The sequence below is a fragment of the Peromyscus maniculatus genome, chromosome 4 (genome assembly GCF_049852395.1).
Source record: "Peromyscus maniculatus bairdii isolate BWxNUB_F1_BW_parent chromosome 4, HU_Pman_BW_mat_3.1, whole genome shotgun sequence".
Lineage (NCBI taxonomy): Eukaryota > Metazoa > Chordata > Mammalia > Rodentia > Cricetidae > Peromyscus > Peromyscus maniculatus.
In genome coordinates this window covers 93,932,813-93,955,558 of record NC_134855.1, presented here as the reverse complement: position 1 = coordinate 93,955,558, position 22,746 = coordinate 93,932,813, and the positions used below count along the sequence as shown (strand labels likewise).

Genomic DNA, 22,746 nt, shown 5'->3' with positions numbered 1-22,746 from the left:
AGATATTATGGAGTCCTACACTCAGATTTCCTCTTCAAAGCAACTGCCCAATTCCAAGAATTTTCGACTATTTCACCAAGGGCTGACCCATGATTGGCTGATATGAGTATATAAAGTTAATTTGTGGAAACTCTGAGGACTCTTTAGAGCTCTGGTCTCAACTACACAATGTCCTCTGTATAAATTTGCTTTCTTCACATCCTTAAGATGTATGCACGTTAATGTATGTATGTTACAGGGGCAGCCCCCAAGAGCTCACCACACTGATCTTCTGCATGCAACAGCAGGTCTCTGGTCATTCTCTAGTGAATTAAATCTTAAACGATGTGAGTGCTTTCATAAATAAATACAGAGAATAAAATGCCAAAAAAAAGGATACAGAGTGAAGTTTTTATACTAGATAACTAAGGGAGTGAAGAACAAATTAAAGAAAAGGACCATGCTTTATTCACTCTCTTATTGTCCAAATGAAAAAATACAAAGAAATGTTATCTCTTTTGTAATAAAAATCACCAAGAAAGTATTTTGTTGCTGGTAGAAATGTAACATTCCCACCTACTTTTCTGATACTTTCACTTTTACAGAAGAATCTGGTTTAAAGTTGCTTTTAAATTCCTCAAAAAAATAAGTCACTGGGCCCTTCAGAATGGGCATGTGCCACACTTCTAATTTTTTTAACTGACAAAGAATATGATTGATGAATTATTGTTGCTTGTTCTTTCTAATGTATTTTGACTCCTGAGGTTACCAGAATTCCCCCCCACACACACACACACATTACTTGACAGCTGAAATTGCACAAATCCTATTCCGCTGGAGAGCTAATAGCTTTACCTTGTGTGTCGTTAGCACCATCCATATAAGGAAATAGAAAGTAGGAGGTGTGGATTTTCAAAATATGATAAACCAAGAATACTGTTAGATGTACCACAAGGTGTGACTTCAGGGCACGCATATTCTTATTAGAATAAACATGCCTCTATTTTGTTTTACTAAAATAATCAGAATTCTGTGCTTTGAGTTGACATCTTTCAAATTATTTTATCAAGTTAGAAAATATAAACCTTAGTTGAAATATGTTTTAACCAACATGTTATTCCAGTGAAATACATGGCACAAAAGACCACAATAGGCAGCTAAACATATTTATGTTCAAGAAGATTGTAGTTGGGGTGGAGCAGCTATTTGTTTATATGTTTTGGGCCTTGATATTTTTACAACATGATTGTTGATGCTTACATAGATAGATGCACATAAACCCACCCCCGAATATTTAAAGTTAAACACGTTAGTGTATTCAATTAAATATAAATTTTAATCAGCTCATGTTGTTTATAATTATGATAGATTACAGTGGAGAGCTTTGATTTTAGTAATGTTGAAAGTGTCTTTTTCATACTTTGCATATAGACTACTTTCATTTAAATATATTTTAAAAGTACCTTTCACCTTTCTCTCTCTCTCTCTCTCTCTTTCTCTCTCTCTCTCTCTCTCTGTGTGTGTGTGTCTTCCTTTTCTTTTTAAAAGGCCACAGGGAAATATTTTGTGTTTATTTAAAAATATATACAGATGATACCCGGGCCTCTTAAATATTTATTTATTTACTTACTTTTTTTTTTTAACCTACAGGTTTTGCTTATATATTACGGCTTCCAGCTTTGTATTTTTTTTCTTTCTTTTTCCTTTTCCCTTTTCATTGAAAATAGATTCTTGATTTGACACGCACAGATACAACCCCAAGAAAGACAGGGTCCTGCCTAACTCCAGCGGGCTTGAACCTGCGGCTGAGGATTGCGGGCACTAAGCCACTGCACGCCCTGATTCCGCAGCGCAGCACCAGTATTGTGTAATGTAGCATGAATCTTAAAGAGTCTTATTAATAAATTCAAACCTGAGGCCAATTATTGGGGTGAATGCTGGAAGATCAGAGAAGCAGAACAAGCCACAACTACCTCACCTGGCCAATTCCTCAGTTGATCCTTTTTCCTCAGACTGGAAGCTTCTGAGTCCTCATCCAGAATGAATCTCAGCTGAACTGTGCTGCTCAAAGCCTAAAAGCTTAACCAGCCAAATGCTGCTAGTTTCTGGTCCTCACGCCTTATATACCTTTCTGCTTTCTACCATCACTCCTTGGGATTAAAGGCTCACTTTCTGGGATTAAAGGCGTGAGTCACCATGCTTGGCTGTATCCTTGAACACATGGATTTCTGCCTCTGGAATGCTAGTATTAAAGGCATGTGCTACCACTGCCTATCCTCTATGTTTAATATTGTGGCTGTTCTGTCTCTGACCCCAGATAAGTTTATTAGCGTGCACAATATTTTGGGGAACACAATACCACCACAGTGTAAGTGCCAGGAAGCCACTGTGTCAGCAAGCTGAGAGAGAAACTGAGGCAAGATGTCAGACCGGAGTGGGAAGAAGAAAATGTCCAAGCTGTCCTGGTCAGCCAGGGCTGGTGTCATCTTTCCAGTAAGTCAGTTGATGCATTACCTCAGAAAAGGAACATTCAAGTACAGATCAGTGTTGGCGGACCGTCTACATGTCATTGAATACCTGGCAGTGGAAATCCTAGACTTGGCTGGGGATGCCATGAGGGACACCAAGAAATCCCGGATAGACCCCAGATGCATCCTGCTGGCCGTTGCCAACGATGAAGAGCTCAACCAGCTGCTGAACAGAGTGACCATCGCCAGTGGGGGTGTCCTGCCGAGAATTCACCCTAAACTGCTGGCCAAAAAGCTAGGAACCAAAGGAAAGTCAGAAACGCCCTTCTCCCCACCCCCAGAGAAAAAAGGAAGGAAGGCCACATCGGGCAAGAAGTGAGTGAGAAATCCAAGGCCACCAAGCCACGGACGTTCTAGAAGTCCAAACCAAAGGACAGCGATAAAGAAGGAACATCAAATTCCACCTCGGAAGATGGGCCGGGGGACGGTTTCGCCATCCTGTCTTCCAAGAGCCTGGTTCTGGGGCAGAAGCTATCACTGACCCAAAGTGACATCAGCCATATTGGCTCCATGAGGGTGGAGGGCATCTTCCACCCAACCACAGCCGAAATTGACCTCAAGGAAGAGATTGGAAAAGGCTGGGGGTACAGAGTTCTTGGAAACAGTAAAGGAGCTTCTCAAATCCCAAGGCCCTTTGGAAGTTGCTGAAGCTGCCGTCAGCCAATCCAGTGGACTCGCAGCCGAATTTGTCATCCACTGTCACATCCCCCCATGGGGCTCCAACAAATGCAAAGAACCGCTGGAAGAGACCATCAAAAACTGTCTGTCCTCAGCTGAGGACAAGAAGTGGAAGTCCATCACCTTCCTGCCTTCCCCCAGTGGCAGAAACTGCTTTCCCAAACAGACAGCCTCCCAGGTGACCCTCAAGGCCATCTCTACCCGCTTCAACTACTCGAGCGCATCCTCGCTAAAGAACGTGTAATTCCTGCTCTTCGACAGCAAGAGCATCGGCATCTATGTACAGGAGATGGCCAAGCTGGACACCAAGGAGCTCTCCAAAGGGGACAGAGGAGGACCAGTATCATGTCACAAGAGCGGGGTTTTTATTTTTTTAAAGGATTGGGGAAGGGTGACATGGTGGGGGAGCAGAGGGTGGCTGAGAAGGTAGCAAAGGCCATGGGAACAGGTCCTGCCAGCCTGGGGAAGTGTCCGCTGCATTTTATATTCTCTTTACAAAGGGCCTCTCCTGAAATTAACCAGGTCTCCACCAGAGGTTTCTTTCCATGTGTTTTCTTCCTGTTGTTTTAGAACTCAGAAAACAAACAAAACAAAACAAAAACCATAGACCTTGTTTAGATTTATAGCTCTCTCTCTCTCTCTCTCTCTCTCTCTCTCTCTCTCACACACACACACACACACACACACACACACACACACACACACACACACACACACAAAAGTCTTTTCAAAGGTCTTAAGACTTTGGTTCCTCTTTTTTCCAAGCGAAGAGGATATAATGGCCACTTGGGTGTATTGTTCGTCTCCCTCAGTGAAGAGAAGGTGGGAAAGACATCCTAAGGTGCTTTTCTGTTATAGAGTCCCCTCCCTGACCTCTAAAATATGTGTAACTACACCTAAAAAGGATTTTTGCCTCAGGATCTTTCCCCAGTTCTTCCCCGCCTCTGTCTCCAACTGCATCCACTCCCTTTCTATTTCTCATTGGAAAAGATGGTTTTTGTTTTATCTTACTGTATTTTATTTTATTATGTTTTGTTATTATCTCCTAAAAGTACTTTTCTAAATACTAGTTAGGTTGCATTGCCTACCTACTGCCAGAGAAATACCAGCAAGTTCCTATTCCTTCTTTAAAACATAGGGAACAGGTCCCTAGCATATGATGAGTGCCAATAGAGGCATAGATTTTCTATGACAGTAGTAGTCATTGAAATTCCCTAAATTAATTCAATGCATGAAATAATGAAGTATAAGAATTGTTCAAAAATCTTTAAATGATGAATATGTGACCAAACACTGTAGCTGGAGTTATCTCCAGTCCTGCCTGGGCCCACAGCCACTCAGACCCAAATAAACACACAGACATTTATATTATTTAAACTGTTTGGCCTAATGGCTTAGGCTTCTTGCTATCTAGTTCTTATATCTTAATTTAACCCATTTCTATTAATCTATAAGTTGCCACATGGCTTGTGGCTTACCAGTAGTTTTACATCTCGCTTCTTCTGTGTCTGGCTGGCGACTCCTGACTCAGCCTTCCTGTTCCCAGAATTCTCTTCTCTACTTATCCTGTCTATACTATACTTTCTGCCTGGCTACTGGCCAATCAGTGTTTTATTTATCAGTCAATCAGAGCAACACATTCACAGCATACAGAAAGACATCCCCAGCAAAACATGACTTCATGTCAATAAAAAACAAATTTGCTTCTCCCAACTCATTGTTATTTAGAAATAAATTAATAATAATAATAGATAGATAGATAATAAGAATGTATGTAAGAGGCAATTAAATTTAACTGTATTGTATTACTATTGAGACCATGCAGTATTGACCCTTCATGCTTTCTAAATTAAGGCCAGAAATTGGCTGCAGTGGCAGGCACCTATAATCCCAGCACTCTGGGAGAAGAGCTGGAGGACAAGGAGTTCAAGGCCATCTGGGGACCCATGGACTGACTCAAAAGATTCAAACCAAACAAAATAGATTAAGAACACAAAATAAAATACTGCAGATAAAACTGTTTAAGTATGTATTATGTGTTAAAATTCCTAACATGTTTAAAATTTCTAAGATCAACACAATGATTTTTGTACATCAGCTTATGCATATCTGTATAAATATAATATAAATGTCTGAAAAACACTATTTTGTTACAACAATTTTTTTTGTTTGTTTAAATAAAAACTTTAAAGTTACCTAAGTGTCAAAAGTATATCGTAAATCAGCTTTTTGGCTTAAAACAAACTTTGTATGTGATTTATTTCTTTTGTAAGTAATACAAGATGGTAGGCTCTAATGTCACCAATTAATGAATGACTTGTCTTAGAGAGCAAGCATCAGAAAGAGGAAGCCACAGTGTAGACGCCCAGTGCTAACTACAGAACAATACCCAGTTATAAAATGTATGGTGCATCCTAACCATGCTTTCTTACAGCCTGTGGGACTCCAACCCAGCTTCAAAGACAAGGGAAGTGCTACCTCTCTCAAAATTGATCAAGGGAAAACTCTAAGTACTTCTAGCCTTATATCTGACTGAGGGAGGGTTTTTATACAGATATGCCACAAGAAAAAAAGAGAGTCCAGAATTCATTTCTTGGATTTTAAACTTACCACTTTTATCATAAATTAATGTAAGTGAATTAAGACTCATGTAGTTCCAAAACTGTTATTAAATCTGTGCAGTTTGGCACTAAGAAAATGAATGTCATCTCTCTTGTGTTTGGTAATGTAATTTCTTCTTAATAGTCTTTACTCAGTATATGTCAAGGCAATTATTCTTGTTGACACCACCCAGCTGCAAATGACAGGAAAGTGGTAGATCCTCATGTAGAATCAGATAATCCTAAATTTAGGATGCCTAAGAGTCTTAGAAATAGAGGGCCTATGGCCAGCCAGCCAATGATTATACATTTTCTTGACATCATTAATTTTAACAACTAGTTTATTGCTAAAATATCACAAAAGGTTACATTTATATATTTGTGCACACATGTACACATGTCAGTAAATGTGTGAAACAATAATTAAATAAAAAGAAGCTATTAATTTGAGAATGAGGAGAAACACGGAAGGAGCTGGAAAGAGGGAAATTAGGAGGAACTGGAAGGAGGAAAGGGAAGAGGGAAATTATAATTGAATTTTAATTAAAAATACATTTAAAGTGGAAAAACTTAAAAATAAGGAGCCAAGTTTAAAAGTAAAAATCAGGACTTCAAATTTGGGGCATGAGACCACAAATATCTATATTAAGTTTACAATAAGAAAATTTAATATTGTCACCACAAAATAGAAATAAGAATTACACTCATCTTTTATAAAACTATAAGTCAGTCACATAAAATACTTAAATTTATGAAAATTCAAAAACAATAACAAAACAAAATATATCATACTGTGGCTTTTGATTTCCTAGACTATGTACACAGGCACTAGGGGGTACACTTCAAGACTGAGAATAAGTACATTTTAACTATTTATTTAAAGTGATATTTGATAACAATTTTGGGCTGGAAATTCACTAGGAGTTATTAAAATGCATTTATGACTAAAACTAATTTTTTCACAATGATTTTATTTGAGGAAAAATAACAAATTTTGTCATAACTTGTCTGAATTTTTTAGATTGCACAGTGTCAATTAGAGAATAGAAATATCAGCAGAGAATGCCCCTTTTCTCTGGTATTGCACCAAACATTCCAAACATATCATATTTTTATCATTCATATTGTCTCCTCTTCAGGCAAGATAAGAGGACTGGACATAGGTGGTAATGGAAAATGACTTGTTCTAAGTAAACATCAAGAATATTCAACTCAATAAATGGATTTTCCTGGCCAAAATTAATAATGATAACTTGAATTGATAATCTTGAAAAATAGGCTACAACCTTTCTTCTGTATGAGTTCTATTAAAGTAGAAAAATAGAAACACATCCTCATCCATCATTTTTATTACCTTATTTGAAAGTCTATTTTAAAGAAAGAAAAATACGTAGAAAAGAATTCCTGATTATCACATTAGAAACACTACAGATTAATCTGAAAAGCTATGCTATAAAGCTTTGAAACAAATTATTTCATAATTTACAATATTATTATAATTTAAAAATTCCTTTCTCTTGTGGTGGTTTAAATGAGAATGGCCCAAACAGGTTCATATATTTAAATGCTTATTGTACAGTTGGTGGAACTGTTTGGGAAGGATTAGAAAATGTGGCATTGTTGGAGGAGATATGTTACTAGGAGTGGGCTTTGAGGTTTTGAAAGCCCACACTGCTCCCAGTATCTGTCTGTCTGTTTATCTATCATTCATCTATCTATGTATCTATCTATGTATCTATCTATGTATCTATCTATCTATCTACCTATCTACCTACCTATCATCAATCAATCATCTGTCGATCATCTATCACCTATCATCTATCTATCATCAATCTAACTATCTGTCTATCTATCTATCTCTCACTCTCTGCCTCCTGCTTGTGGATCAGGAATAAGCTCTTAGCTACTGACCCAGCAATATACCTGCCTGTCTGCCTACTGCCACACTCCTTTCCATAATGATCATGGACTAACCCCTTTGAAACTGTAAGCAAGCCCCCATAAACCCTTTCAATTAGTTGCTTTGGTCGTGGTGTCTCTTCACAGCAACAGAAAAGTAATCAAAACATCCATACATACACATTTTATGTTAATATTGCTCCCTGCTGTAAACTATACTTTGCAATATTGTATGTAGGCCATTACACAAATCCATTATGCTAAAAGGAGGTATGTCATTTTACCTTTTTCAACTGACCGTCTAGGGAATTGTGAACTTTTCTTGCAGATATCTCCTTTTTGAAGTGAAAATTATTGACATCCAAAAGAGTGTTGCTATGAAGTAAGGAGGAGAGCCCAGGATAGAAAGAATAATAAAAATATCTCAGTAGGGTCATATCCACAATGTGATGACGTAACCAGGCATGTTTTATCCATAGTTAATTGCAGGGAGAAATCACATAACATTGTACTTCCTTATAATATTGTATTACCATCACCTTGAGTACTGACAGCTTACCAGGTTGTTGTGGTAACCCAACCCCACCATGATAACGCATACATGCCTGTCATAGGTTTGGAAGTCAGATCATGTCTGCTCACCTCAGTCACATCTTACAGTCCAACAGTGCTAGCCAGTTCTGAGTGTTATATATAAAGCAATTCTATGTCCCCGCTTGCACAGAGTAGTCCTAGTTTGTGGCACTATGGCAATATGATTAACAATTTCCCTTGGTGTAGATGATAAAATGATATTGTCACTCTACTTGGAACACACCTTCACTCATATGGTCAGTCTACAAGCTCCAAGAATCAGAAAAATGATCCTGCCATTTTTTTTCCTTTTATTTTATTTTACAATACCATTCAGTTCTACATATCAGCCACTGGTTCCCCTGTTCTCCCTCCCACCCACTCCCTCCCTTTACCCCAGACCACCCCCCATTCCCACCTCCTCCAGGGCAAAGCCTCCCCCAAGGACTGAGATCAACCTGGTAGACTCAGTCCAGGAAGGTCCAGTCCCCTTCTCCCAGACTGAGCCAAGCATCCCTGCATAAGCTCCAGGTTTCAAACAGCCAACTCATGCAATGAGCACAGGACTCGGTCCCACTGCCTAGTTGCCTCCCAAACAGATCAAGCCAATCAACTGTCTCACCTATTCAGAGGGCCTGATCCAGCTGGGGGCCCCTCAGCCTTTGGTTCATAGTTCATGTGTTTCCATTCATTTGGCTATTTTTTTTTTAATAATTGAGTAAAACTGAAATTTATTATAAGCCACAGTCATCCTAGGGACCTCCATGCTATATATATAGCCTCCATGGTTCTATGGGTTGTGGTCTGATTGTTCTTTATTTTATATCTAGAATCCACTTATGAGTGAGTACATACCATGACTGTCTTTCTGGGTTTGGGTTACCTCATAGAACTAACTCCTGATGTCTCCAGTTCCAAGTGAGTATAGAATCTGAACTCTAGCCACTACTCCCTTTTATTTTTTTCCCTTTATTGAAAATAGATTTCCCTATCATATAATATATCCTGATTTTGATTTCCCCTCTCTCTAGTCCTCCCAGTCCCCCCACCCAACTCCATTCTCATCCAGATCCACTTCTTTCTGTCTCTCATTAGAAAACAAACAGGTTTCTAAGTGACAACAATAAAATAAAACAAAAACTAACACATTGGAATTGGACAAAATAAACAGAAGGAAAAGAGCCTAAGAGAAGTCACAAGAAACAGAAACCCACATACTTGCAAGCTTAAGAATTCCATCAAAACACTAAACTGAAAGCCACAATACATACACAAAGGAACTTTAGGGTAAAAGGGGACAAGAAAATATATAAATGAAATAAAATAAAACTAAAAATAAGCCAGTTTTTAAGGTAAAAGTCCTGACATGACATTATGAGACAAGGAACCTCCAAAGATGCCATTGAGTTCATTTTCTGTTGGCCATATACTGCTGGGCATGCCTGCTTCCCCTAAGAGTAGTTCATTTCTCCAGTGAGACTTCCTTAGAGGAAACTAAATTTTCATTTGCAATTCGAGATAATGTCTGCATTAGGGATAGACGCATGTATCCACTTCTTTCAGTTCTAGAACCTTAGTAGGCCCTGTGCATGCTGCCTTAGTCTCTATGAGTTAATATGTGCATCAATCTTGTTGATATAAAAGGCCTTGTTTTCTTGGTGTCTTCTATCTCCTCTGATTCTTGCATTCTTTCTGCCTTCTTTTTTGTGGGATTCCCTGAGCCCCGAGGAGAGAAATTTGATGGAGATATCCCACCGAGGGCTGAGTATTCCAAGGTCTCTCATTCCGTGTATAATGTATGGATATGAGTCTCTGCATTTGTTCCCATCTGTTGCAGAAGGCTTCACTGATGATGGTTGAACAAAGAACTGATCTATGAATACAGCATAATGTCATTAGGAGTTGTTTTATTGCTACTTTTTTTTTTAACAGTAATATTTGGTTTTGCTCTAGGTCCCTGGGCTATTTAATCTCAGGTTCTTGGTCACCCTAGCAATGTCAGGTGTGGATTCCAATTCCTGGAGTGGGCCTTAAGTCAAATCAGGTATTGGCTGGTTTCTCCCACAAGCTTTATACCACAATTCACTAGCATATTTTGTAGACAGGACACTATTGTATATTCAAGGTTTTGTGTCTGGGTTGGCATTTATGTTTCATCTTTGATACCACACGGAGTATCTTCCTATACCAAAGATTCTAGAACATGGGAATGAAGGCTCTCTGTAGGCACCACCTAAACGTCTCTATGTTCAATGACTTGTGTAAGCGTTGTCTTCAGCAACTGGGGCTTCACCATCAGTTTGTTGAGAGCAACCTATAGTCTTGGCAACAGACTGGGTTGTTTAGGGGTTCCTATGGGACTTCTTTGGCCAACAATTCAATTAGATGTAACCCAGTCCTAATACTGGAAGCTTCATTTGGTGACAAGAGATGGCCAGTTGGGGCTCTCTCCATTATTTGGTGATTTCATTTTTATCACTTTTATGTATGTATATATTTCAGAAAGCTTCTACTGTATTAGGTTTCCATACTACCCTTCAAATAGCCTGTAATTTTAGCTCTCTGTTCCCATATTCCCTCCCTCATCCCCTTCTCCCCTCCTCATGTTCATTTGATCCTCCCATTCCAGCCCCCCCCTCATCTATCCATAACAATCTATTATATTTCCCTTTCCTTGGGAGATCTGTCTACTCCTCAACCCCTGCCCCTTAATCTATACCTAATCTCTGTGGTTCTACAGATTGTAGCTTAGTTATCATTTACTTAATAGCTAATATTAATCTATAAGTAAATATATACCATATTTGTCTTTCTGTGTCCAGTTACTTCATTCAGGATGAGTTTTTTTAGTTCCATCCACTTACCTGTAAATTTCTTGGTGTCTTGTTTTAATGGCTAAGAAAATACTCCATTATGTAAATATACCACATTTTCTTTATCCATTTTTTTCTGTTGAGGGACATCTAGGTTGTTTAATTGCTGACTATTATGAATACAGCAGCCATGAGTATGGTTGAACAAGTGTCCCTATGGTAGAGTGAAGCATCCTTTGGGCAAATGCCCAAGTGAGGTACAGCTGGATCTTGAGGTAGATCAATTCCCATCTTCCTGAGGAACTGTACTACTGGCTTTTTTTAAAAAAGACTTTCCTTACATGATAGTAACTTCACAGAATAGAGCGCAGCATGTGTCAAGAACTACCTGCCTCTGATTAGAAGCTCTGCTTTTCTGTTATCATGTAGTATATTCACTGTGGATTGTGTTATTGTGGCAGATTAGATTGTCCAGTATTCTTACTGGCCAGTTGCAAGGGGTAAGAGGTGGTTGTCTTTGGTGTGTCATGTTTATTATTGAACATGTCTTAAGGGCCAACAAATTTATAAAACTGTCTACAACTTTGCTCAGTCTTGGTTGGGATCACCCTTTGAAAGACTGCACCTGACTTCAGAATTTCACTGTGCTGTACAGGAGAACTAAAACCTCACAGTTCTCCTGGCAGCTACCCAGGTTCTTGAGCCCCGGGATATAGCCAGTAGGAAATGTACTAATCCTTCCATCCCTGCTTCATCCCACTTATGAACACCGGATGAGTTCAAGTGCCGAATTAGCTCCCAAGGAGTTTCTCCATGGTCACACTCTTACAAGGAATGAGAATTGATCTTGTCCCTTTGGTTAGATCTTGGGGGGATTAGAAAATCAGTGAAGTGCACCCCTGGGTGTCTGTGAGAGGTTTCCAGAAACAATTCAGTCATCAGACTCTGACCTAACGAAGGCTTGAATGTTCTGAAGACTTGAAATAGCAATAGTACTGGGAGGTAATGGGAATTTCTTAAAGCTTGAAGGAAGTACGCATGCCACTGGGATGTTGTTTTTGTGGGTTATAACCTACCCTAGCTCCTTCCTGTTACTTCTCCAGTCTCCACCCCATGTGCCTTGGCTGAAGAAGCTCCACTGTCACACACACACACACACACACACACACACACCACCACCACCACCACCACCACCACCACCACCACCACCACCACCCTCATGATTTCTGGCCAAGAACCTGAGGCCAAACAGTGAAGAACTGATCTCACTGTAACCATGACCCAACATAAACCATGCCTCTCCTACTTGCTTTTGTGTGTGTGTTCATTTGATGATCATGGAGACAATAAAGCTAACATGTGTGGGAAGAATTGTCACAGGGTCCTTATTTTTGTTTGGAGACAGGGTCTTACTATATAGCCTTGGCTAGCTGGAACTAAATACATAGACCAGGCTAGACAAACCTACAGCTATCAACCAGTCTCTGCCTCCCAAGTGCCAGGTTTTAAGGTGTGCCACCATGCTCAGCTTGATCATAGGATCTTGCCTCTTTTCTGCATTTTGCCTTTTCTCTTTCACTGTTAAACTTTGGAGTTCTTATTATTATGGTTTAAAACAATTTTCAACAGAAAAGCAAATGTTAAACAATAATCCAATTACTGTGAATTTGCCTAGGAGGAAATATTTTTTTTAATTTACTAATATTTTACATTTGATATTATTTCACGATTTACAATAATTTCCAAAATAATAGCATAGCAAAAGAAGAAAGAGTACAAATATAATTTATTATGAAACAAGTAGATGCATTTGAAAAGGAAAAAGCATTTAATTACATCTTAGTATATTTGCCGTGATTCATGATGGCTATTTACACCAAATGATTTTTTAAATATTAAATATTAAATCCATTTAAATGCAATAAGTTGTGTGGAGAATTTTCATCTTTATTTCAGAGTCATGATACTTTAAAATTCATCATTAGAGCTAATAAGAAATTATATTGAAACCACTCTGTATATTTAAATGAAGCATAAATCAATTATTGAAGCAAGGAATTTTTTCATCATTATAATGATTATCAGAATAAATTTAGTTCTTCAATGCTGCCTAATGATGTCTTCAATAACAAATAATTTGCATAAACTTAATTTTTACTAGGAACTATTTAAATGTGCTTATAATGTCTTTTTTTTTTTTCCAACTATACCCTCTTAAAGAATTCTCCTGCAGCATCAGGATGCTCTAAATGCCAGATCCCATTACCCTCCACACCCTGGAAATGAAAATGAGATTCAGAATCAATATACTGTACTATCCATTTACCGTCTAGTACAGCAAACACTAACAACATTTATGAAAGAGTAACAGACTCAAAAAGGTCACGCTGGTAAAAAGCAGTCAACACAGCAAAGCGGTGTCACAGGAAAGCAGTGTCACAGGACGTGGGACTGTGAGTGTTACTCACTTACTCTGTGTGATCCACAAGAGCCAATCTACTTCTTGAAAAATATCCTTTGGGTTTCTTTTGGAATTTACATGAAAACTCCCTCAGTCATGTAGCAGAGACTGCCTAGCAGTAACACACACTCTGAGCTCCTTGACTTCTGTGGAGAACGAACAAAAGCAATAGAGAAAATATAAAACTCACTCAGCATTTAGCTGCATGCTGCCTCCTATGTGTTAGTAGGACTGTGTAATCAGCACCATTTTATTATCAGCATGGTCACGTACATATCGGGCACCAAAACTTTGTGAAGAACTTTACATGTGTGTCATTTCACTCCATCTTCTCCAGGATCTTCCTCATTTTTCTTTCAACACAATACAAGCATGTCATAGTGTCATCTAGATGCCTCTGGTGCCATGAATCAATAAAAGCATAAGATGAAATGATGCTGGATTGTCGTTACCCATCCCCACATAGGTTACTTTATCAATGGAGATGCAGCCCTAAAATGTTCTGAATTTTGTTGCACATGTAACAGTTTTGAAGGCACCATAGTGATAATTTAAGTGTATGTATCCAGGGCTTCGTAGTTCAGGCTTTATAAGACAACACAAGGGTTTCTTATAGAGCTGGCTGTCAAAAGTGGATGGAGCCAATTTAGGGACTCAATAAGTCCCTACATTGAGGGACTGCTGCCTACATAAGTCTCCAGTGACTTCATAGTTTTTCTTGTTTTATTTGTATTTTTTTATTCATCTATTTATTTTACATCCTGGCCACAGCCTTCCCCCCATCTTCCTCTCCTAGTCCCTGTCCCCCATCCCACTCTCCACCCTTCACTCTCACTCCCACCCCCACAAGCCCCTCCTCTACCACCTCCATCCTGAAAAGGGCAGGTCTCCCATGGGTATCAATAAAACACGACATGCCAAGTTACAGTAAGTGGAAGCACCTCCTCCTATATTAAGACTGGGCAAGGTGACTCAGTATGAGGAGTTGGGTCCCAAAAGCCAGTAAAAGAGTCAGAGACAGCCCTTGTCTTCGCTGTCAGGAGTCCCACAAGAGGACCAAGCTACACAACTGTAACATATATGCAGAGTGCCTAGGGCAGTCCCATGCAGACTCCCTGGTTGTCAGTTCAGTCTCTGTGAATCCCTATGAGCCCAGATAAGCTGGTTCCTGTGGTGTCCTTGACCCCTCTGGCCCTTACACTCCTTTCTCTTCCTCATCCTCCTCCTCATCCTCATCTTCATCCTCATCTTCATTTTCATCCTCTGCAAGATTTTTGAACTCTGCCTAATGTTTGACTGTGGATCTCTGCATCTGCATCCATCAGTTGCTGGATGGCACCTCTCTGATCATAATTGGGCCAGGCACCAATTTGGTCACAGGGACAGCTAGTTCAGGCTACTTAGAATTTTGGTGCTTAGAAAAAGCTGACCAATTAGGCAATGAACTAGTGATATTAGCTAAAATACAAATGCCCAAGGATGGGTGGACAGATAGGTAGATGGGTCAACTTTAATTTCTATTTACTACTTTCATGTAGATAAGTTTCCCTGAATGTGAGGAAGAACAGGGGAAAATCAGCTAAGCCTTGGTGAGTTTTCTCACTCAGAGCCTATCAATGGCATCAATGTCACATTATCTGTGTTCTCTGTATCCAGTAAAATGTATATTGCACTTTCTTGGGGGAAGATGAAACCTGGATTTTTTTCTCTTGGACTTTGAAAACCACACAACTCATTCAAGAGTCAAGCTCAAGAACAAGTCAATTACGTTGAAGGATAAATGTGGGCATATGTGCATGCTTGTACTATATTTCTTAGAGACATCATGGTTTGGAATTGTTGCTTTTGTTGACTTTCTTCTGTAAAGACAAAAGACTCTTTTTTGACATATAAAGAAGATTACACAAATTCACATGATCTCCCAAAAGTAAATCTATTAGTAAACAGCAGGGAATAGAGATATATTTATATTGTTTAAAGGTAAACTCAATTATTATCAAAGAGAATAACACATATAAAAGAGAACTCTATTAATCTCTGGGGGTTTTTTCCTACTTTCACTAACTACCAGGAGGTGCATTGTAACATGAATTGCTAAATGGTCTTATTAATAAAAAACAAACCCAAAGCCAGATAGTGGGGTGAATTCTGAAAGATCAGAGAAGCAAAACAAGTAATAGCCAATCTCATCTCAACAATTCCTCATCCGATCCTGTCTCCACAAATCCTCAAACTGAAAGCTTCTGAGTCCTCACCAGAATGGATCACAGCTGAACTGCTTCTAAAAGCCTAAAAGCTTAAAAGCCTCTAGTTCCTGGTCCTCATGCCTTATACACCTTTCTCCTTCCTGCCATCACTTTCTGGGATTAAAGGTGTGTGCCACCATGCCTGGTTTTGTTTCCAGTGTGGCCTTGATCTCTGCCTCCGGAATGCTAGGATTAAGGGTGTGTGCCATCACTATCTGGCCTCTATGTCTATTCTAGTGGCTGTTCTGTTCTCTGATCCCAGATAAGTTTTATTAGGGTACACAATATATTGGGGGACACAATATACCACCACAGTGCATGGTTATACTTTCACAAAATTTTAGCAATTTGCTTAAATGCATTTAATTATGTTTTAGATGCATTATACTTCACTCAGCTGACAACATGTTATAAGGGTAAAAGGTAAATTTCACAATGAAGCTAAGTATACAGAAAGACTCCCATCAGTTAATATTTATTGCTGTGTTCTTCCTTCTCTGATATAGAGCTGACAGAGTTTAACCCAGTTCCAAACTGTTTGAGACAGAAAGTCAGCCATGGGAGCAACCAACAAGGTATCAGGCAAGTGGGAAGTCAAGGGTTCTTCATCAAAGGGCTATTGGCAATCGTCTTGCTTTCTGTTTTGTTTTGTATTGTTTTTATTCCTCAATTATCATCACCAGAGCAAGGATGAGTATTAATCTATACACTTACAGTGAATACAATTATTCACAAGGACTTTAAATTTTAAATTTAAGAATGAAAAAACTGTTCTGAGAGCATTTGAATGATTAGTTATAAGACCGTGTCTGATTTTTTTCCCCTCTTCTAGTTTCATTAAGAGCAAACTATTTTCTTCTGATAGATACAACAAATCATTGTGTTGAGTTGGGTACATTTGTTTGAAATTTTGTTTTACTTCTACAAAACATCTATGGAGGTGACAGGACAGCTTTTGGGAATAGGTTTCCTCCTTGCACCGCCCAAGTCTCCCAGCTAACTCAGCACGTGGTTTTACTCCCCGCGCCATCTCCTTGGTCCTGGAATCAGATTTATTTACAGGACAGGTAATTTATGCAACAGAAGCCATCTTCACCATGTCCTTCATGAGGAGAAAAATCCTGAAGCCGAACTCCACTAGCATTCTCCGAGTTTAGTGGTCTTATAGAAGCAGTTTGGGAATTTGTATTTCCCTGCTTACTGATTTTAAGCCCTTTAGAAGTTTACAGCTTTTCCCTTGGTTCTCCATGTTGGCCTCCCTTTCAAGTGATCAACACTAGAGGCCTATCTTTTATCTTAACCAACATTTTTCTATATTCCTGGGTCATCACCCTCACTATGATGAACCTTTGTTGACCTCATGGAATATTATAATACCAATGTGGAAATATATTCTATTGTTTTCCTAGAGGGTGTATCCATGGTTTCGTTTTCTATGAGTCCAGTATGTTATAGTCCTCAAAGAGTCTTGTTGTTTTTAAAACTCCCTCCTTAAAGTAAGCACAATGTTTCACACCTAGCCAAGAAACCATTTGTCAGGGAAAGCTGCCTGGAGAGGGAAAATCAGTTTTCTTCAATGGAGTGACATGGAATATATCAACCACACTCTAGGGCAGGCCCAGTGCTTAAGAGTAGCTGGCCATCATAAATCAGTCAGTGTGTGTGTGTGTGTGTGTGTGTGTGTGTGTGTGTGTGTGTGTGTGTGTGTGTGTGAGTGTGTGTGTGTGTGTGTGTGTGTGTGTGTGTTTAAAAGAGAAAAAGAACATGAAGATGAGTGAATAGGGAGGTGGGGATGAGCTAGGAGGAGTTTGGAGAGAGGAAAGAGGATGATCAAAATGTATTGCATGCAATTCTCAAGGAATAAATAAGTACACTAAGAAAAGAAAAAAGGAAACTGTTCTCCTTGCATTGAGCTTGCTTACTCTCTTACTGCTGTTTTCCTCTCTCTGCTTCGGCTCCATGCCATTGTCCATCAGGAAGAGGGTGTTAAGGATTTATAAACTTGCATATCCCCAGCAGTCAAAAACATATATAAGACAAAAGTCCATCCTAATGTGATTAAACCTCTATGGATAACGGTTTCACACAAGTCCCCAAGAGGTAATTCCCCTTCCCTCCTGAATGTGAGGAATGCTAGTTAGTACTGACTTCAGAATGATGACCCCATTCACTTGCTATTGAGCTCATTTTGGCAACTTCCTGTAGTTCCAAGAGCTTCAGGAGCCAATGTACCTGAAAGCGTGTGCGTGAGTGTCTGGCACATCACTGCTGTTTTCTTTCTCAATTGAAGATATGCCACCTTCCCCATCATCTCAGAAACCTGTCAAAATTTATAATCAGCTGATAATCGAGTCTCAGAAAACTAGCACCACATTAAAAAAAATGGGAAGAAAATCTCTAAAAGTTTTATGCAGATTTTCTCAGCATCTTTTTTTTTTCTAAGAACAGGTAAGAAGGAATGTTTTGTTGTCATCTACTGATTACATCATCACCCAAAAGCAAGTCCGTGGGTCCAGCCTTGTATTTAGCTTGTGGTACTGGCCTTCAATGCTGGACTAGAGAAGCATGGTGATCCAGCAGATGTAGGCCTTGAAGATGGAGATTTTGTGCTGTTCTGTGAATGTTATTCATAGACTAGCCAAGCATTTTAAAAAGGTTTCTATTTTCCAAGGTTTTTGATAACTGCTAGGAACATGTTGATAAGGTTTTCTTGTTAGCAAGAATCATACATATATTTATCTCTTCTAAATTTCATCTTTTAAATTAATCCCTCTATCATCAAATCCTTCCTTGTATTATAATAGTTGTATTATATCAAGAATGCCTGTTTTTCCCAAAACTAATCATACTCTACATGGCAACTCTGCCTCCAACAGCAGGCAGAACAATTTGAACTCTATCCCCACCAGGATACCAGTTAAAAATAATAAAAATATAGCCAGTGTGGTTATGCACTCGTATACTCCCAACACATTGGAGGTTAAAGCAAGAAGATTTTGAGTTTAGACAAGCCTTGGGTATGTGCTGAGATTCAAACTTTTTTTTTAAAAAAAAGCTATAAAATATGAGGTGGGGAGATGACTTGGTTAAAAAAGCTCCCGTCACACACGCAGAAGGACCTAAGTTACAATTTCTGGAACCATGGTAAAGGCAGGCAAGACTGAGACATGAGAATCTCTGGCCCTGATGGACCAGGTAGTCTCTGATTGTCCCAACCTGTGAGCATTCGGTTCAGTGAATGACCACATCTCGAAAAATAAGGTGATAAGCAAGAGGAAGACACAACACATTGGCCTCCACATTATGTACACATGCTATGTACATACCTGTATACATACAAACACAGACACATACACACACACACACACCACATACATTGAAGAAATTTAAAATATGACACACCAAATAGACAATAAGGTCTTCATCTTCCAACCCCACTGTCATTGTGGTAAATTTAGTAATCTCACTTATCTGAAGATCACATAATTGATGTCCATCAGTCACACAAGAAATGGAAATTACTGGTAAGAATGTGATTTTGGCTCCTGGTAAATTTCACTGTAAACCTGAGAATGATAGTGATTTGTTGTGTATGATTATATAGAAAAAATAATAGTATTTTTGCTAGTAGTAGTACCAAAGCTTGATCATCTTTGTATGGCGAGACGTCATCTAGGCATGCACTGAGCAGAAAACTAGATATAGTATACACACAGCAGACAGACTTCTTATCTTTCTCCTCATCCCCACACTTGATACACTAAACACAGATTCTTTATCTCACCATTCAACCTCCCTTTTGCCTCTACTCATACTCTGGGCTTAAAGTCTCCTCTATTAGCTAGCTTGCTCACACCTGATAACAGATGTGCTCCATTAGCAACACTTTGTATTGCTTGATCCCATGGGATATTGTTTACAAACAGAGGCAAGTTCAACAACCAACTTACTAAATAATCATTGTGGTATGTGGTATAAATCAAATAAAATATGAACTTCCCTTTCCAATAGGCAAAGCATAAATAGTGATGGTATTTATCAAAATCATCTTGGAGATATCCTGACAAGAAATAGTCTTCATTCCCATGTTCAAAGGCGTGATCTCTGTCTTCTGAAGAATACAGTCATTCATTATCTTTGCAATAATCAGATATGCAAATTTCCTTGGGCCTACTGCATAGAAGGAAAAAGTAAAACATTCAAAAGAGTGCTAGGTCAGGCTGAGGGCCATTGCTACTTAGTGAAATTCACTATCATAGTTCCCTAGTGTATGAAAAAATGCTCAGGACAAGGCCGCTTTAGTGTAGCATATATCATATCACACTGTTTTGACAGAAGAGAAAACATATCTAAATTAAATCATTGCCACAGTCAAACCTAGCAGAAATGCTTTGTCAGCAATGACAAAGTTCCTGGATTTTAGTTTAAACTCAGAATTTTGAGCTGAAAAGAAGCATAGAGATAATGAAGCCCACATCCTCCTTTCTGACTGTTGGAAACCAATTCCAAAATATTATTACAAAGTCCCCAGTGTGTCACTAGTGATCCCTGCCACATCTGGGAGCCCAGCCAGGTCTCCCTACTTCATGTTCATTACTGATCTCCCTCTTCTATTCCTAAAAATGTTTACAACTAAATATTAATTTAAATCCTGAAAAGCCAAACCATCACTAATCCACATGCAATCTTTGCTGGAACATTCTCTTTCATTTCTGTGTTTGGATGTACTTTGCTCTTCCTAAAGATGGCCACTCTTCCTCTCCTGTTCTCATCTGCCCACCTCACGTGTTTCTGCTGGCATCACAGTTATTAGTTTGTTCCTCTGCGGTCCCCAGCAGCAGCAGTTCACAGTGTGGCCAGTGACTGCACAGCTGTTTCCCCTACCAGAGAGACGATGCGTTTAAGGAATAAGCCAACATTAGTTAACACGCCCCAAGTTGCAAATAAAGGAAGAATATCTGAACTATGCTCAGCAAAAGAAGTTTTGATTTGTCCCATGTAAAGTATAAGGATGGTATCCATGATGCAGCCCATTCTCAGGAAGAACTGAATGCTAAACACCAGCTGACAAGGGTCTATGAAGCCCCCTTTTGCTCTTGTCCCCACTGCACTTTGTGCATTGGCTTTGCTCTTTGCTGCCACCGTGGAGTGGCTGTCTCTATTCCTCAGACGGCAGAGTTGAAAGCAAACATTGCCGGTAGTTCTCCAACCAATGTCATCCCCGCTCAAGAGCACACAGGATAGAACTGAAATCTCTTGGTCTCAAATGGAATGCCCCAGAGAGCCGGGTCCAGCCTGGGCAGATGCTCACTCCCCTGCCAACCAGCTGTGACCAGGGGAGGTTATTGTAACCGTTTAGCACGGCCATTGTCAGTGTAAACTCTGAATGGCAGAAATAATGTCTTCGGAAAGAGAAGCTAAACAACTGGGCGGAAAACACTGAGTTTTGACCACGGCTAGATTCATGGTTGAAATTTTGTCTCCTCCTAAATAACACACATGTCACTAACACTTCCAGAACTTGGTACTTGAGGTCATGCTATACATAATACATACATGACTACATTGATATACATAGTCAGCCTCGAGGGTGGGAAGTGGTGAGGAGTGGGAGCCTGTGTCCACTTCCACTCAGTGCTGGGATCCTGTCTGCCTTGAAACTGTCTAGGTTGAGACACTGTTCATCCATGTTAGCTACTGCTTTAGTCATAATATCCAGAAATTGTAAACAGCCTAGATGCTTGGATGATGACTAAATAATGAAAAACGTGGTACATTTACAAAATGGAATATTACTCAGTTGTTAAAAAGATAAATTATGAAATTTTCAGGTCTGTGTCTTGCTAACCTTCACCAGAGAAGTGTCTTCTTGGGATAGATGGGAATCAGCACAGGACCCACAACTGGACAACGTGGACACACTGGACTTTGAAGCACTGGGCCCTAGGCTAAGTGTTTCGAATGAGTTACTTTAAAATACTTTCTACAAAGCTATGATTTCATACAAAACAAAGACAAGCCAACAAACAAACAAAAAACTGATAACCAGAGAGAATAACTCTTTCAACATCATATGAATAGGAAGTACATGAGAAAGATACTACTCTCCAGAATATTATTCTGGGGCTTTTAAGTGTCTTGAAGGTCTATTTATGTACAGGAGTGTCTTGTTTCCACTTGTGTTTGTGTAGTATGTGTGAGCAGGGTCCACGGAGGCCAGAAGAGGACATCAGGTCCCTGGGACTAGAGTTACAGATGGTCGGGAATCACCATATGCATACAAGGAATTGAACTTGGGTCCTCTGGAACAACAGCCAATATTTTCACCCATTGAGCCAGCTCTCCAGCCACAGAGGTTTGCATTTAAATTTGTATTGAGTGTTGATTTTTCTTCAAGCACTGTGACAAGTGCTGTAGTGGCATCCCCTCAGTTAAATCTCAGGCAGATTCTATGGTGGGTATGAATCATACACAAAGACTCTGAGACCTATTGATTGCAGCACTCAAAGCCAGAGCTGCTCTATAAGAAAGGTCTAAGCCAGTGTTGTTCAATGAATTAAATTTGTATAACATACATAATTTTTTAATTTTATTTTACCCAAATTCTCTAAAATAAAAAATAAGTTGATTTTTTTTAAATTTTAATGATAATTTTTTCAGCTAAATATGTTCAAAGTATTTTCATTTCGATATGCATTCAACATGAAAATGTTCACATTCTCTTCTTCGAAAAAATTCTTTGCTTATAGCTCATCAAAATTTAAGCAAGCCAGGTTTCAAATCTCACATAGCCCCTTCATGTCAGTAGCAAACACATTAGACAATGTAGTGCTAAATGATTAAGTTCAGTTTTCCTTCAAATCTAGATATTAGGAAAAATTACCAATCAGACTTCACTACATCTATCCCTCTCTTGCATGTTGTACCCAATCCCTCCTGGGCTGGTCCAATACAGGGCTCACTAATGTG

General features: G+C 39.2%; 1 pseudogene; it reads left to right on the top strand.

The window, feature by feature from the left end:
- The first annotated feature begins 2,400 nt into the window (after positions 1-2,400).
- Positions 2,401-21,021, top strand: LOC102907961 (core histone macro-H2A.2 pseudogene; annotated as a pseudogene).
- The last annotated feature ends 1,725 nt before the right edge of the window (positions 21,022-22,746 follow it).